This window comes from Trachypithecus francoisi, unplaced genomic scaffold, assembly GCF_009764315.1.
Source record: "Trachypithecus francoisi isolate TF-2019V2 unplaced genomic scaffold, Tfra_2.0 Lachesis_group0, whole genome shotgun sequence".
NCBI lineage: Eukaryota > Metazoa > Chordata > Mammalia > Primates > Cercopithecidae > Trachypithecus > Trachypithecus francoisi.
Window position 1 is genome coordinate 21233937 of NW_022681453.1, and position 15189 is coordinate 21249125.

A 15189-nucleotide genomic window follows, 5' to 3' on the forward strand; every position below is an offset into this window, starting at 1 on the left:
CTCCCTGGTAGCAGGGATAAATTAGTTTCTACTATCCCATCACCTTTTCTGGGTAGCTGGAGCCACAGAGACCAAGAGGGGCAAGGCCCTGCCGGGATCCTGCAGCTAGTCAGAGGCATGGCTGAGCAGGCCTCTACCTGGGGTCCAGCATCTCCTCAGGCTCACTGGCATTGGGTGTGTCCACCGAGGGCCTGTGGAAGCCTCAGTGCTGCCACAGCTCACTGCCTGGACACAAACCCGCTCACTAATGTTTGCCCAGGCCTACCCTAGTCTGGTAAGCACTTTAACGCTTAGCCTTCTCCCAGAAGCTTCACCCTACACCCACCTGGGCCCCCCGTCAGACAAGACCCAGGAAGTTGGCCTGCCCCTCAGCTTCTAGGGTTCCCTCAGAGCTGGGGATAGCCAGGGGACCTGGAACAGTGGTGGTGTGGGGTCGAGGCAATCCAGGGGAGGCAGATTTGGGGGACAGTCCGTGGTACCAGCTGCCATGTGAAGGACAGGGGGGTAGGCATCCTGATGCCCCCTGGTCATCCCCTGTCCTCACTTCCTCCTGGTCACCCTATTCTGTCTTCCTCAGTGAACTGGGAGATGAAATGGAGCATCAGATTGTGGCTTGGCAACCACACATGGATTGGTGGGGAGGCAGAGGGAGGAAGGAGGTCTTAGATTGTGTTGTGGGATGAAAGGCACACATTGCCCTCATGTCTGAGCACTACCTAACCTGGCTTAAAGGTTAGCCAGGGAGGCTTCCTGGAGTAGGTGGTAACTAAGCAAGAATCTACCAGAAGACTGAGAGGAGTTAGCTAGGCATGGTGTGCTAAGCAGAGGGAAGGGCATGGGCAAAGGCCCAGGGGTCAGAAGTTGAAGGATGTTGTCTGGTAGGAACTGGAAGACGTTCCTATTCCTGGAGCTCTGAGGCTGGCAGGGGGACGGGAGGCAGAGGCTAAGTCACACTGGGCCAGGTGGCCACAGGAGAACTTTGACCTTTATTCTGAGAGATCCATGGTCAGCCTCAGGGCTAGGGAGTGAGTAGTCCTTGACACTTTATGAGGATTGTATGGCTGCTGTGAAGGAAAAGAATTGCTGGAGGTGGGGAGGTGGTATTCTGAACAGAGGAGACCATCACAGATGGCCAGACAAGAGACACTGGTACCCAGACCAAGGTGATGGCCTGGGGACAAACAAATGAATTCAGAAGTCAGGATGGGGAGTGTGAGGCACCAATGTGAGAGAGATCTGTGCAAGATTCTGCGGTGAACTGGGGCCTGGCTGGGGTGCAGAACATCGTGTGGCAGAAGGTTGATAGTGGGGCCAGGGTAGAAGGTACCCCGGTGCAGGCCCACTGGGATCCTACCCAGGGGCTGGGAGTCCTTTCCTCTCTCACCCTCTCTTGGAGAAAGGCTTCGGCCCGGGGAAAGAAAGTTCATTTTTTCTTCCTTTGCACCACGGCTATGCCGTGCACACCCGCAGAGCACACCCACGGGGAGGCTGTGGTTCCGCTGCTGCCTGCCTTCTCCAGAGCCTGGGGAATGGTGGAAGCTTCCTTGGGACCTTCTCCTCCGGATTCCAATGGCTTGGTGTGGGTGGGGTGGGAGGAGGGCACTTGAGGAACAGGAGGGAAGACTTGGCATTTCCATTACCCCGCTTCCCTCCAAGTATCCCCTACCACTGACACACATACACATCAGCTGGCACCTAGGAGCACACACCTGAATCCAAAGTCAGATTCCACAGAGCACTCCTGCCACAGCCCCTACAGCCCAGCACTCAAACCCACTGACACTTCCCCCAAGTCTCCCATGCAATCCTCCAGCTCTCCCTCCAGGGAGGTACCCTAAGGTTGGAGCAGCCCACACACCAGGGACCCACCCTTCGGCTCCAGCAGACAGACCAGCAGGTCTGCTCTAGCAACATGAGGGTGCTAGGGCAGACATCAGCATGAACTTCCCAGATATCCAGGTTGTAAAACACGAGGGTAAGTTGAAATTCTAGTTCATCATTTTCACAAGGCCCCCCGGCAGGGTCCCAGACCTCCTCCATACCTGGAGACCCCTATGATCCTGGGCCTTGTACCTGAAGCTGAGGCCTCAGTTCCAGTGCCCACCCTGGTACAACTATTAATAAATGTCAGAAGCTGGCAGGAGTCCCCACTCCACTGGCTTAGAGTGAGGCTGTAAGAGGCCCCGCATGGGGCCCACCTGAGGGCTTAGATTCAGTACCCCAGCTCTTGACCCAAATTCCACCACTTACTCAGAAATCCCAGCCTTCTCCCTGCTCCCTACTGCCCTGGGATGCCTGCCCAGTACCCATGGGCCCTGAGGGGCTGCCCTGGGAACTGGCTGTGTTTCCGGCCCCAAGGCCTCACCATTAGTGCTGCCCAGGCCTGCCCAGTGGCCTGGCCGCCTGCCTAGCCACCGTGGCCAAGATGGCCACAGCCTGTGCCCGCAGAAGCCTACAGGCAGAGGCAGGGCCCAGGCGTGTGAAGGTGGTGGGGTGGGCAGAGCCTGAGGGTGAGACTCATCTCCCTGGGGAGGCTCCTCCCCTGCCAATTTCTTCCTCTGCCCACTGCAGGCTGCTGGGCATTGGGGGAGGAGGCATGTCTCTGCCAGGGGAGCTCATGGTCTGGGGGAGATGGACATGAACAGCCCAGCTGCCTATTTCTAGTGCTGGGCACAGAAATGGGCACTCTGCTTCCAATATTTTAATTTATCTTCAGAGCAGCCCCAAGGGCTGGAGATTTTATAGATGAAGAAACTGAGGCTGAGAGAGGGCTGGCACTTGCTCCAGGTCACACAGCCAGTCAGCATGGGGGCTGCATGCTAGTTCTTCCCACTCTGAAGCCTCTGCACTAGACAGTGTGGAGTTGGGAGGTTTACAGGAAGCAGAGGATGCCTCTGGTTAGGGGCAGATATCTGGGAGCCTCCCTGGAGGAGGATAGTTTGCAGGAGGACCATTTGCATGGGATCTCGTCAAATGGCTAGAGCTTAATGGAAAGGCATTCCAGGGCAAAGCACAACCTGAGCAGAGGCTTGGTAGGGAGGCCTCGATGGGCAGTGGCTGGGGGAGTGGAGGGGGTTGGCAGAAGTGCCCTCGTACCCAAGGCCTCTCATATCACTGGAGGACCTGGGATGGAGGGTGCTGGCTGCTCAGGCTCTGCCAGTCCAACTGGCCCAACCACTTATCTCTGGCACTGCCCACTGTCCCTGCTCATAGTCCTGCCAAGAGTTGTTGGCAAGCCCTGGGTGAAGTCTGGGTCAGGGGCTTAGGATTCCCCCAATCCCTGTCCCAGGGCAAGAATTACGGAGTCCTGAGCCCCAGGCTGCTCTGCTCAGTCTCAGAAGGCCTCACAGCAACCCCCTTCACAAAGGCTGCCCCGATTGTGTCCTCAATAGACAATTTGTAGCATGCAATGACAGTGCGGAGGGCAGGTCTGTCTGGGGAGATGAAATGACTTGTGCGATTACGGGAGATTCCTACTTTCCTCGGTAAACTTGTCTCTGTCTTCCTTGCTTTAATAGACATGTATTACTTTTTTTTTTTTTTTAAACAGAACGGCCAACGTGTGTGGCTACTTTTCTAGGTTTCGGTGACTCTCCTTCTTCACTTCTCATCCCATATCCAGCCCCCAGTCCTCAAGGTCTTCTCAGAGGTTCCCACTAGGAGGCCAGCTGTAGTGCCCCGGACAACCCTCACACTTAGGACCTCAGTCGCGCCATCCAAGGAATGGGTGAGCTCAGGTCTTCCTGACTTTCCTGGAAGGAGAACAAAGGGGGCGAGGAGGCGAAGGCGCCACCCAACGGCTGGAGCCAGGGGGCTGCCGGACCTGAGAATAGAGCCGGGTGTTTTATAGTGGGGCTTGAGTCACCCGGCTGGGCAGGCATCTCCGCCCCGCGCTCCGAAAGGCTTCCCTGGGGCGGGGCGGGCACGGGGAGGGTGGGGCCCCGGCGGCCTCCCTATGCTGGTGCACGGGAGTCGCGCCGACCAGCGGGTGCCTGGCTGTGCGGTGGGTATGGAGGTGTGTGAATGGCTTGGGGGACCCTGGTGTGCCAGCAGTCAGTCCTTCCCAGCCTGCCCACCTCGAGCGGCTGCCTTTCAGCTCAGGGCCACCCCCCACACTGTTTGCCATGGGCCAAGCTGGGTTTGGTGAGCTGTCCTCTGAGGATGTGGGGGATGTGGGGGTGAGGGGTGGGGACAGGGAGTTGAGGCACCCTCAGGCCAGGGAGCGAAAGGAAAGGCGGGTGAGGCTCATAGCCCTCCCTGCCCTACCTCCCCACCGTGAGTGATTAAGCCCCAAGAGCCTCCCAGTAGGGACCCTGTAAATCAGAGCTGAGTGGGTGGGGGCGGTGGAGGAGAGCTGGGAGGTCCCCTGGCCTCCGTGCGGGGGAATGGCTCTTGCTGATGACTATCCCAACACCAGTGCCCCTTCTCCCCACCTACACACACGTTTGGGGGCGGGGCAGAGGAGCCAGGAAAGGTGACTCAGGCTGGCAGGAGCTATGCCATTTTCAGTGCAGAGAAGGGACAGTCCAGGGTACACAACCCGGGAGAGCCACAGGAAAGCCTTGTGTTCTGCACTCCCAGGATGCACCTTCCCCTTGTCTACCCCCAAGTATGTCTCAGGTTTTACCCAAACACAAATGTGTTGAGGAAGGAACATGGAAGCGATTAGCCCAGCCTCACTAACTCTCTGCCTGGCAGGTAACACCAACATGGGATGAACTTGAACTCTTCCATCCCCTCAGCCTCAGGAAGTCGATCTTACCAAACTCCACTTCACAGATGAGGAAGTGAGGCACATTTAAGCTGCAGTGCAGGGCAGAGCCAGGATGTGAACCAGCCCCCGGCCTGGTACTTCCCTGCTATGCAGTACTACCCACAAAGCCACTGTCCCCTTAGCCTGTCCTTGCTTGTCCTTAACCTAGTGCCTGAAGCTGATACTCCTGTTGATGACAGTCTTGGTGGCCTGAGGCATGGGCATGTCCCAAGTGTCCTTCCTACTACACTGTCCCCAGTGGGCACCTCCCAGGCTCTTGCCCAGGTGCACTATCGCTGTTGACTGTGTCTCCTGCTCCAGAAACACAAGCCCACTCTGTCTTGGCCAGGCCAGTGCTCTGGGTGTGATGGGGATTGCCGTGGCAACCAAAGCTTCAGGGACAAGGATGGTGACACAGAGAGACAGAAACAGAGAGAAGGTACAAAAGGCAGAGAGGCCAGGACAAGGACCAACTCTTGGCAGGGATCAAGTGAGGGACCCCATTTGCCTTCAGCTGTATGGGCCTCAGGGACAGAGGGAGGCCTTTTCCAGGTTGCTTGGACTTCAGGAGTGGAGGAGTCTGGAGGCCTCCCAGGGTTCATGGCCTTTGGAGGAGGCAGAAGTGACAAGGGTCAAGCTGCTTCTCCTTTGGATAAATCTTCCGGGAGGTCCACAGAGGGAACAGCCATGGGTAGATGCCGTGGGTGGGAGTCTGGAAGCTGCCTGGCGCCACCCCTAGCCCATCTCCTTGGCTGCAAACCTGGAGGAGGAGGAAAGTATCACCTCTAGGCAGCTGCTATGAGTCTAGCCCTGCTCAGGGATTTACGTCCCATGTCATGAGAGGCCATTGAAGGCTCTTTCAAGGCTGACGGCCTATGACTTGGCACATGACCATGCCAGGTCACAGGCTGTAACCCTGGGCAATGTGTCTAGCCTGGTTGAGGCTCTGTATATATCATCTCATTTAACCCTTATCATCTCATTCAACCCCTGACATGAGTCTGTCATCAGCTCTTTTCATAGGTGAGAACTCTGAAGCTGGGAGAGGCATGGTCACCTACTCAGGGTCATACAGTTAGCATGTGACACAGCCTAGGTTTGCTCTCAGGCTTCAGCAGGCCCTTCTTGTTGATGCCAGGCAGATTATGGAGACACAGATACTAGCTCATCAGGACCCTGCCCTGGCCCACCAGTGTGGCACCCAGAAGCAGCTCCAAGATGCAGGTTGGTTCTAGTCAAGCTTGGCCTGGACTCTGGACTCCCTGGACCTCATGCAAACCTGTTCTCCCTGGGGCCCTTGGACCTAAGGCCTGGAGGGAAGCCCACCTTCATCCCTTCTCTGCCCTTGCTACAGCATAGCTAGCACAGCCTTAGCCCCTCTGCCCCCCTCTGAGTACATCACACTTCCCCTTTCTCCAGAGGAGAAAGATTGGCTGAAGCCCGTGTATGCTTGCAGCCCCTGAGCTCACAAGTTTGCATATCCTGAGGATCAGGAAAGTGCTTCCTATTGTCTAATGTAAATCTTGTTCCTGTAACACCAGTATATGTCAAAGCAGTGATTCTCAACAAGGGGTAATTTTGCCCTGCAGCAGACATTTGGCAATGTTTGGAGACATTTTTGTCTGTCACAAGTTAAAGCAGGGAGGTACTACTGGCATCCTATAGGCAGAGGCCAGGGATGCTGCTAAACATCCTTACAGTGCACAGGGCAGCCCCCACAGCAAAGAATCATCTGTCCCAAAGGTCAGTGGTGTTGGAATTGAGATCCCTGATGTAAACTATGGGCTTTGGAGCCAGAGAGACCTCGGTCTGAATCCGCCTCTGCCACTGACTGGCTGTGTATTCTGGGGCAAGTCTCTTCTCCTTTCCCTGAGCCTGTTTGCTCATCACCAAAACTGGCACTAACAGCAGCCCTCACCTCTTAACTGTTCAGATTGCACACATCCAGCACCCAGCACAGAGCCTGGTGCTGGGTAGCCCCTATCAGCGATAGCCATGATTATTCATTTCCTTCTTCCAAGGTGAACCACAGGGAGTGGGAACAAAGGTCTGGTGGCTGGACCTGGAGGCCACAAAGGTCTGCTGGCTGGACCTGGAGCTCTGCAAGGGTCAGTCCTCCCTCTGGCTGCAGTCCCTGGCACGGGGTGGGCCTATTGTTTATGTTGAGGGAGAGGCTGGGTTGGCTGACTGTGGACCTGAAGGAGGAGCCAGAAGGAAACCTGATGCCAAGTGGGCAAAGGTCACTTAAGGCTCACCTTGTGCACCCTTTCCTCCAGTCCAACCCCAGGGAAGCCATGGGGCAAGAGGGGTGGGGTGGGATGGTATCAGGACAGAGAACATGCTAATGAATATGGTCCTTCGCTCAGGGAAGTGCTGTGCATTACAACTGGGCATCAGGGAGGAGGGGCATTTGAATGGACGCACCCAGGGCAGGTAGAGGTTTGGGGGTGGGGTGGGCAAATGGCATTCAGGCCCAGAGAACAGCATGCTCAAGGCCTGGGTGTGAAGAGAAAAATGTTTTTCCCAAAGGATAGTCCTGGAACCCACCTGGTCTGACATTTTCTCCCCATCCATCTTCCCCAATCTCAACCCAGGTGGCTGACAACATGGCAGCCCTTCTGTCCCCCATCCAGCCTGTCCTCTGCCCTGCCCTCCCTTTGCCCCATCTATCCCGCAGGAGCCCTCTAGAGCCTGTCGTCCTGACTGGTTGTAACAGCTTTCACCACCTTCTCATTGCTCCGTGAGAAGACCAAAGTCCAATAACCTGTCTCTGTCACAAGCCCCTTTCTCAGCTCAGGCCACCTCAGGGATTGTCCCCCACTTCCATCCCTTGCGTTTAGACTTTCCCTATCCCTTCTAGGTGGTTCCCCAGGACCTGGAACCCTCTTTTTTGTCTCCTGGGAAGTGACATTTCTTTGGATCAATATAAGGATAATGTCTTGGCTTTCTGAGCTCTGGGGACAGGGGAATGGACACCCTAGAACCCCAACTGGTCCCTAGACTTTGAGCCTAGGGGACACTGGATGAATAGATGGATGAGTGTATGAATGAATGAATGAATGAGTTATGGCTGATAACAAAGTTCCACGTCTGGAAAGGAGGCTCAGACGCCTGCCAGGAGCAATAGAGAGGTCTCGAAGATGGGGGCAGGAGAGCAGAAGACTGCCAATTGGCGTAGGGGCAACTGCCAGTCGGGGTAGGGGCAGGTCCCAGAACCGCCTGAGGAGCAGTGCAGCGGCCGACCAGCGAGAACCTCTGGCCCTGGAGTGTAACCAGCTCAGTCTTTGGGGCAGAGCCGGGACAGCGGGCTTGGCGGCGGGCACCGAGCCCGGCCGCGTCCGAGTTCCAGCCAACAGGAAGAGCAGGAGTGGGGCCAGGAGAGGCGGGCCAGTTGGCCAGTGGGGAGTCCCGGGCGTGGGTGTGGGGAGCGGGGGAACCCCCGCCGGTACCTCCCAGGCCCCAGCGGGCGGGGGGCGCCTCCCCATCGGACCTCAGCGGCCTTCTCTGTAAAATGGGCCCCTTATGAGGGCTGCGCAGGAGGATGCGAAGCGGGCCACGGAGGGCAGAGGGGCTGGGAGACTCAGTGTCCCGCGCAGAAAGAGGCAGAGGGACACAGTCCCTGGTTGCAGCTGGTGGGGCGGGGCCTGACAGGGGCGGGGCCTGGCGGGGGCGGGGCCGGCGGCACCTGGGTGAGGTCGCGCGGCCCCGCCCCCTCGCACTTCCGTGTGCCGCGGCGCCGGAGCCCGAAGCGGCTGCAGCCCAGATCCCCCGAGCGACCCCCGGCGCCCGCCCGCCGTGCCGAGGCCCGGGCCACACCTCACTGGCCGCTGGGCTCGTCCCAGTCAGCGCCGCGCCGACCCCCGTCCGCGCGCGCCGAGGAGCCGCCCCCCCGCCACCGCCGCCGCGACCCTTGGCGCCTGCCCCTGCGCGGGGAGGTGAGTTAGGGCCGGGACCGGGCGCGGGATCGGGGCTACCCCGAGGGCGCGACGCCCTTCCTTCCCCTCCCCGGCCCGGTTCCCGTTTCCGAAACTGAGAAACTGAGCCGCGGTCAGCGAAAGTCCCGCCGCGCCGAGACCTGCCGGTGACTCTGTCCTCCCGTCCGTCTGTCTGTCCGTCCCTCCACCAGATAGTGGGGGCTGAGGTCTTTCTGTCCGCCCGCCCGTGTGTCTCCCGCTCCTCCGAGAGGCCCGTCCGTCCCTCCCGACTATCTCCCGGGCCCTGTGACCGTCCGTCTGTCGCCACCCACTCTGTGTTCTCCCCCTGCGCGCCTCTCCAAGACCCGATCCGTCAGTCCCTCGCCCTCCGCGTGCTCCATCGCCCCACCCCCACCCTTACCCCCGCCGGCCGCCCCCTCGATCCCGTTCTCCCGGAGCCGCGCCCCCGGCCCACGCTTGCCGCCCCCTGCCGGTCCAGCCGCCTATCCGCTCTACCGCGGGGCCCAGGCCAGGCCGCCCGCCGGGCCTCGCCTCCCGCCCCTGGGTCCCTGGAGGCCCGACCCGCGCGGCGCCTCCTCCTCGCTGTCTCTTCTTTCGGTCTCAAGAGTCTTTCTCGGTCCCTTCATCCGTCTCTGGGCTGGGCGTGGCTCCAGTCTCCACCATCCCCCTTACCGCCCCTCCCCTCCGCCCCTCTGAGACCCCTCCCAGGGTGGTCCCTGCCCGGTGCGGTCTGCACCCGCCCCCAACCCAGATGCCACTCGCGTTGTGGGGGCTCCGCCAGGTGAGGGGAGAGAGGGGGGAGCCCTCCTGGCTGGTGGTGGAGAGGCAGAAGGAGAGCACCGTCGGAACTGCTCCCACTTCCCCAATTCCCTCACTCTTGGGGCACGGGAGAGCCCCACTGAGCCCCCACTTAAACCTGGTCAGAAGGATTTGCTGTGAGTGTGTAGGGGGGGGTCCCCTTCTCTGACGCCTACCCTGTATGCATGGACGCTGTCTCCTTGTGCTAAGTCACTGGTATCTGGGTGTGTGGGTATGTCGTGTGTCTGTGTCAGCTTCTGTGCTGTCACTGTGGGACTTGCCTGTGCATGTGTGTCCTTTTTCGCAAGTGTGGCTTGCTTGTGTGTATGTGTGTATGTCTGTTTGTGTCCTGAGGCTCTGTGTGTGTCTTTTGCAACTGTGTGTACCATTCTTGGTGTTTTTGTTGTCACCAGACTCGTGTGTGTGTGTGTGTGTGTCCTTGTCTGCCAGTGTGTGTGTCCTTGTGTGTCTGGAGATTTCACTGTTGCATACTGGGTATATCACGGTGACCAACTGGCCACGAGTACCTTAGATCTGTTAATTGTGGAAGCCCCTGGTGTTGGGTGCCTGCCCACCAGGCTCATGTGTGAGTGTATCTGTATGAGTGTGTGTATGTGCGTGTACTCATGTGTGGCTCTCCCTGAGCCACTGAGCTTCTGTGACCAGGCTCACCTGGTCACTAAGGGAGGGGACTGATCCCTGGGGTTTCCTCGTTCCTACTGTGGAGTGAGCTGGGGCGTGGTTGGCAGGCCAGCAGAGGGAGGCTGTATGGCTCGTGTGTGATGTGTGCAGTTGTGTGTGTGTGTGTGTGTGTGAGACAGGGAGGTGTGGAGGTGTCTGGGCAGCTGTACCTGGCTGAGGGGTGGTGTGAGGGCTATGTGATGGGACAGTACTGGGGTAAGCCTGGCAGTGTGTGGTCACGGTAGGAGTGTGTGACTGGTGGGACACGGTCTATGCTTGGGGAATGACTGTGATTGTGGGGAACGGAGAGTGCCTGGGCGTGGGTGTTAGCAGCAGGAGGGGGTGTGACAAGGTGTGTGGTGACAGTGCTGGGAGGGAAGGTGAGAGCCCAGTGTGGGTGTGTGAGTGTGTGGGAGACCATGAGGATGTGGGTGTGCACATGGAGAGGGCTAGAGGGCAAGTCTTGGGGTTAGCAGTGTTGTGACCAAGACCTCGGGCTCTGGATCCAAGAATAATTTGGGCTCCAATACTTGCTTGTGCCTGTTAAGAGCAAGAGACCCAGGCTAGGCCTCTCAAGGCTGAGTGTCCTTATCTGCAGAATGGAGAAAGTTGTGAGGACAAAAGGTCCTATGTTAAAGGTCCTTTAACACAGTCTTGGCCCATAGTGAGAACACAGCACATGCGAAGTCTTATGTTGTCACCACCCCCGGCTATGTGGTTCCCATTCTCCTGGGAGCTGGGGTTAAAGAAAGCCCAGACAGTATCCAACCCAATTTCCTGCCTGTCTGTTGCCCCTTCCCATCTCCTTGACCAAGCAGCTTGAGGGAGGGAGGATGCCCAGACAGAGCCCCTAATACCCAGCCCTGTTCAGCCTGCATGACAGCCCCTCCCTCACCAGCCCTTAGTGTCAGTAGCAGCGATGGGGGAGAGAGGGGTGGGGGGTGATTCAGAGCTGTGACTGCAGGGCGCTGACACCATTTAACTGGCACAGTTTAGATTAAAATTAGAAATAATTTAAAGTACAGACAAAAAGATAAAGCCAAGGATGCCTCTACCCCCAGGGAATGGTGATGGGGGTCTCCAGCTGGGGGAGGGGCTCACATCTGGGGAGCAGAATCTTTCTTAGAGGCTTGAGCTGGCCTTCAGAAAAAATGCTTAGGCCTTTCAGCCAGGAGACACAGAGTACCTTGCTACCTTTGCCATTTCTTCCTTCCAGGATATCTCCAGGCCTCAGTTTTTTCAGCTGTGTAATGGGCACAATAGTAATGTGAGAATCACCTGAACTACAAGAGATTAAAAAATGTCACTCTTCAGGCTGGGCACGGTGGCTCACACTTGTAATCCCAGCATTTTGGGAAGCTGAGGCGGTGGATTACTTGGTCAGGAGTTTGAGACCAGCCTGGACAACATTTTATCTCTACTGAAAATACAAAAATTAGCTGGGCGTGGTGGTGCGCGCCTGTAATCTCAGCCGCTTAGGAGACTGAGGCACAAGAATCACTTGAGACCAGGAGGTGGAGGTTGCAGTGAGCCAAGATTGTGCCACTGCACTCCAGCCTGGGTGATAGAGCGAGACCCTGCCACATTAAAAAAAAAAAAAAAAAAAAAGTCAGTCATTTGGCATTCTCAACGTGAGTCCAGCACAGGAGCTGGCCCGCCACATCATTGGAACCTCAGAACCACCTGGGGAGAGGGGGCTAGTAGTTTCCCCATTAAAAAAACTGAGGCTCAGGGGAATTGCTCTAGGCCATAAAGTGGTGTGGTACTTCATTGCACCCTAGGACTCCTAAGCCTGCAGGGCAACCTCCCGCAGACAGGAGAGTCGGGAACAGGTTTTTGCTGTGTTATTGGCTTCCTCACCAGGCTGGAAATGTGCTGAAGGCAGGGACACAGTGTTCCAGCCCCTAACATGGAATGGACACATAGTGGTGTCCAGGAAAAGTTGGACCCAACACCACATTTCAAGGAAGGGAAAGCCACATCCAGAGAGACCCGAGGTTTTAGGGCCAGGAGAGACTGAACTGGGCCTGTCAGCCATGCCGGGACTGGCAGATGGGGAGAGCCTGTTTGGCGGTGCCTCCCGGCTCAGCTGTTTCCTCCTGTTCCTACAGGTCCGCAGGGAACGGGCCAGGCAAGGGTGCAGGCCTGTTTCTCCTGGTGGTTGGTGTGTTGCAGCAGCAGCAGGAGCCAGGACTAAGGACAAGTGGGAGCTGGGAGCCCCAGGTAGGACTGAGTTCTCTTAGGCAGATGGACGGTGCGCAGCCGTGGCTTTCCTCTCTGTCCTCCCTGTCCTTTGCTGTGGGACTGGATGGTGTTGGGCATGCATGCAGAGTCCTTGATCTGGTTGTGGGCCCTGTGTGGCCAGGGGCCGCAGCTGTTTGCCCTGTCTATGGAGGGGGGCTCTCTGCTCGTGAGGAACTTCCCGCCTGGAACCTGGCTCTGGCCCCGAATGCTCTCGCCTTGGAGCTCAGAGGCCTGGGGCCTACTATTAGTTTGGGGCAAGAAGTAGTAACACTTTTTTGGTCAGTTAGAGAGAGGGTGGCTCGTGGGCCAAAGATTGAGGGTGGATGTATCAGCTTTTCCTTGGCCCTGTATCTGCCTCAAACTGTCCTCATCGTCACACAAGGACGATGAGATTCCCCGTGGGCCCCACAGTGGGTTGGACACTGCAGGGGGATGGAATGGGGTCTCCAGCTCCAGGTACAGCTGAGCTGTCTTCCACACCCCAGGCCCCTCCATTTTCCCCACTTCTCTGGACCCCGAGCAGGGCTCAGTCCCTCTCGTCAGCTTCCAGATTCAAGGGGAGCTAGGCAGAGTCTGGAACAATGCCGGGAAGGCTGCAGTCTCTCTGAAGAGCCTCAGAAAGCTGGAAATTCCTCGTTTTGAGGCAAGCCTTGCCTCCTTCAGCCCCACTACCATGAAAACATTGCTGTGGGTGACTCCATACACACTCCAGGCTGGTGACTGGGCCCCAGTGAGTAGGGTTCTGGCGGTGGGTATGGGTGCTAATGAAGCTGGAGCCTGGGAGTGACAGTGGGGGGATAGCAAAGACCGTTTTTCCTCCAGGAGTGCTCCCTGACCAGACCCCCGCAGCCAGCCCCACTGGCTGTTACACACTTATAGGTCTGTGAGTAGAGCCATAAGGGCTGGGCTTCCTGGGCCTGACGCTGGGTTAGGGGGCAGAAAGGAGGTCAGGGCCCTCACTCCTGGGGTAGGAGTTGGGGCAGAACAGGAATAGTCTTCACTGGGCCTTCAGTGTATTGGACCTATCCCTAAACCTGGTATGGAGGAAGTGAAGTGCCTTTGGCTGTGTAGGGGCCTCTGCCACCTGTGTTCTGAAGAGCCAGCCCTTTCCGTCACTCAGCCTTGTTTTCTAAGGAGTTTGATTAGTCTTGGAGACAGCCCACGGTAAATCCTCAGACATCACCCGCCAGCTGCACAGACATATGCGTGCTCACACGGGGATATGGCAAGCCAGGCTGCAGTGGCCATGCACACCCACAGACTCATGAGTTCCTGTGCGTGCACCACCCATGTGGGCATGCAGGTTCACAGGTGCTCACATGCAGCCACTCATGGCACACTCACGCACACACAGATGATCTCCCAGTTACCATTGGCATCCATGCACTCAAATGCCTTCCCACACATACCACACTGTGCCCATTCTGGGGTCAGGAAGGGGGGCCCTGGTCAGAGTCACAGCCCAGCAAGGTCCGACCTGCATCTGGCACCTGAGGGGGAAGTTCCAGGTGTGGCTGTGATCTCAGGGGGTTAAGGGGGGCTGGGCCACCCTGGTAGGTGGGCTCTGCCCATGCGTTCAGCAGCCACCCTCCCACCTGGCCCCAGGCTCCAGGCCGACCAGGGCTTGGCATGGGAGATGGGAGATACGAGTGCAGGGAAGAGGCGTGTCAGCTGTGCCAGCACCGTGTGCCTAGTGCCACAGCAGAGGAAGTAGGCTGTCTGGCCAGTGTGCCCACAGTGGGTGGGGGTCCTATCAACGCCTGTGTCCCCCACAGCGTCCATGCCTAGAGGGAGTGGAGTTGCTGGGCTCTAGGGACTGAGAGGTTGGCAGGGGTGGTCTGTTCACTTCCCAAAGGCTGGGCCTAGGGGAGAGGCCTGTCTGTCCGAGGCGTTTCCGGAGGCTCACTTCCTCTGGGCTGCCCAGGAAGTGGTTTTGGAGTGGGACTGACCAGCCCTCTGTCCGCGGCTCTACGCCTTGCTCCGCCCCTGCCTTGCCTGCCCAGGGAAGCAGCATCTGGCCACCGGGTTAGGCTGACTGACCAGGCTTTTCACTGCCAGGGCTGCCCAGGCCTTTTTGGGGGTCTCTAGGAGAAGGGCAGGGGGCAGGTCATGAAGTCCCCTGCAGTCCTCACAACTTTCTCGTCCCCACACCTTTCTTGCTCTGACCCTGTAAGCCGAGGCTCAAGAGCATCAGCTCTGGTAGGCATGGCCCCCTTGAGAGTGGTGATGGCTGGACTGCATCTCAGTGACTAGGCAGCTCCCAGCAGCTCTATGAATGAGCCTGGGCAAGTGGCTTTGCCTCTCAGTGCCTCAGTTTCCCCCTGACAGATGAGATAATGATAACATCCATCTTGATGAGGTTGAGCAGAAATGACAGATAACATATGCAAAGTAGCTAGCATCGTGCTTAGCACATTGTCAGAGTTGAATGAGTAGAAACTGTAGCTATGTAAAGCATTTAGTGCCCAGTTCATGGGAACTATTCAAAAAATAGCAAGTGGGACTGATGAGGGGGAATTATGATCTGATGGGCTGGGCACTGGTCCGGTGTTACATGGCCAGGTGCTATGGAGCCTGGCCGAGGAGCCAGGTCTCTGACTCCCTCATCCCCCTCAATTCTGCCTCCAGTGGCAGCACCCTACTGGTTCAATAGGTTCCATGTCTTCTGAGGAGAGGAGCTCCCGGTGGAGCAGCTCCGCCCACTCAGCAGCCCAGCCCTTGCCTGCTCTTCTCCCCCTCACTCCCTTTCAAAGGGAGAAAATAGATCTCATGACAAAT

At 57.7% G+C, this 15189-nt stretch overlaps 1 protein-coding gene across 3 annotated transcripts in view; it reads left to right on the forward strand.

Annotated features, from left to right (window-relative positions):
* Nucleotides 1–8457: 8457 nt before the first annotated feature.
* Nucleotides 8458–15189, forward strand: part of PRKCD (protein kinase C delta) — a 31728-nt gene continuing 24996 nt past the window's right edge. Inside the window, exons 1-2 of one of the 3 annotated variants that reach the window (XM_033210128.1) lie at nt 8458–8688; nt 12279–12390. The gene's annotated coding sequence lies outside the window, so the exon portion shown is untranslated. The remainder of the gene's footprint in view (nt 8689–12278; nt 12391–15189) is intronic. The other 2 variants (XM_033210129.1, XM_033210130.1) reach the window with 2 other exon arrangements.